This window comes from Cyprinodon variegatus, unplaced genomic scaffold (genome assembly GCF_000732505.1).
Source record: "Cyprinodon variegatus isolate N-32 unplaced genomic scaffold, C_variegatus-1.0 Scaffold926, whole genome shotgun sequence".
Lineage (NCBI taxonomy): Eukaryota > Metazoa > Chordata > Actinopteri > Cyprinodontiformes > Cyprinodontidae > Cyprinodon > Cyprinodon variegatus.
In genome coordinates this window covers 236,564-239,006 of record NW_015151379.1, presented here as the reverse complement: position 1 = coordinate 239,006, position 2,443 = coordinate 236,564, and positions in this window count along the sequence as shown.

Here is a 2,443-nt window from a genome sequence, read left to right as displayed (position 1 = left end):
ACACAAAATGAAAAAAATATAAAAATGTTTTTGATTTATGTTGCGTAGAAAAATCCCCCCCAGCCCACAAGTGTCACGATCTTGGTGCTGATGAATGGCTTAATTGTTCGTTCCATTCACCTGACTAGCTCCGCCCAGTTTGTCATCACCGTTTATCTATCACCTGCTCCAGTCTCTCTTTAACCTGCCTGCTTCCAGTCATCAGTGCCAGATTATTAGATGCTTTGGTGTGAGTTCTCTAGGGTACCTGATTGTTTTCTGATTGCCAGATCCTGAGCCGCTCTGCCTTTGGACCTCTGTGCCTGCCAGTTTCTGTTCTGATCTGTTTGCCTGACTTGTCTTCCGACTCCTGCTGGATTCTGCCTGTTGACCAAACCTGGATCTGCTTCCCGACACCAACCTTGATTTCCCTTCGGTACCTCTTCGGATTTCTGATCTTCTGGCCCGGGGCTCCTGAGCACCTCTTGGACTCCAGGTTTGGCTTCGCCCTCTGGATTGTCCTGCCTTCCTTCATCTGCTTGAATCTAATCTCCTGCCAGTTGTGCAGTCTTCAAGGCTTCAGCATCTGGAACTCTCTGGGCAGCCCTCCGACTGGTATCCACCTCTTCCTTTGGGCACGTACTGAACTTCAATTCCAGGTTAGTGACTCACGTGTTTGTAATCTTCCTCCACCAGATTAATGCGGTCACTAACCTGAGTTTCAGTCCTGTAGAGTTTCCTGCCTTAGAAGCCCTGGCTGCCCGAAGCCAATCCTTCATTTTTAAATAAACGCTTTTTGAGGAGTCTTACTGTCTGTTTGCCTTGAATACTGGGACCTCTGTTCTAAGCCTTGACAAAAAGTTTGTATTTCTATCCATTGTAAGACTTTGACATTGACTTACTTTCATTTTAATTACTGAATTTATGCTTAACCCTGAAAGGTGCCATAACACTAACGTAACCTAAAGTTGATTCATACCATGGCCGGATGTATCACAGATGGTGGTATGAGCATTAGGAAGTATTACCATTGTCAAAACCCAAAAATTATAGTGTTTTAGGCGTTGGAATAACATTTAATTTATCTTTGGGACAAATCAAGTTTTTTTTTTGAAGGTACAGTTGGAGAAGTGTATGAAACTACAGTAAGACACCAGGGTGTTATTTGAGAATGCTAAAATAACAATGCCAGCAGCAGCCTGTGATAACTACTTGTGTTTGTGTATCACCTAGAGTACAGGGAAGTTTTTGACTTTTCAGTTACAAAATTTTGAAACAGTCAAAAGATTTGAAACGGCTTGCAACACATGGTATCACTGTTTCCCACGTTGCATTTGAAATTTAAACCCAAGTATAATGATTCCACGTTGGCTAACATACAATCTAATTTGCCTTGTAAAATAAATAGTTATACATTGATGTGGTTCAAGTGCGGTTCAAGTGTCGTGCTTCATAGGGAACGCACAGTCCCTTTTTTTCTTTATAAATGGGAGATTCGGCTTAAGAGGTTTGACCACAAAAAAGGCCCCAAAAAGCTGTGAGGATTAAACACCATCACATAAACAGTGATCAGTTCTTATGTTTTGTAAAAATAGATTTGCACAGCGTCTTGATTGCAGTAATCTTTGTTAGATTTACCCTGAAAAGGCCTGAAAATGCCACGCAGCTTAGCTCTGCTTAAGTTTGTGACGTGGCCCATTGTGAGTGAACTTTTTTCCCCCTGGACTCTCAGAAAACAGCTGCCTCCTTGCTAGCATTTGTTGGTCATTAGTATAAAATAACATAGTTGTGAAATAGATAAGTCAGCTGAAAGCCTGGATTATACATTATCTTTAGAAGAACGTAAGTACTGCATGGCAATCACCAGGCCCTCCAGATGCACTTTCACTTTAGACATGATGTAGATTCAGAAACCGAAGTCCCAGCAAAGTCATCTCCCCTCTAAATACAGTTTTGTTTCCTAAGAAGTTATTCCGATTGATCTGTTAAGAAAATACGTTTGGCCCTGTGTGCAGATTTTCCCATTTTTTCACAGAAAAAACAAAGAGATTCAAAATCATGTTCTTGTTTTTTCATGCTTCACTAGTCATTTACTCTCTGTCTGGAGGCGTCTACTTTGATTAATCTCGTTTCCTCATACAAATCTTAGCTTTAGAAAACCCAGTTGGTTTTAGGTGAGTTTCATGCCCGACTCTGCTTTGTTGCAAGGGCTTTCTCACTGTGTGCAGGGGCGGATTTAGGAAATTTGGGGCCCTAGGCATATAGAGGCAGGGGGCCCTCTGAATTGAGAAAACACATTAAATAGTCCCATTATACAGATACTGAAATGTTAATAGAATAGACATACGTTATTTGTTCTGCATTTTGTCAGTAAATAACCCAGTCCTTCTTTTCACTGTAGACAAGCCATGATCTGCTTATCTGTTCTCCATTTTTCATTTGGATGAAATAATAGCTGCATGAA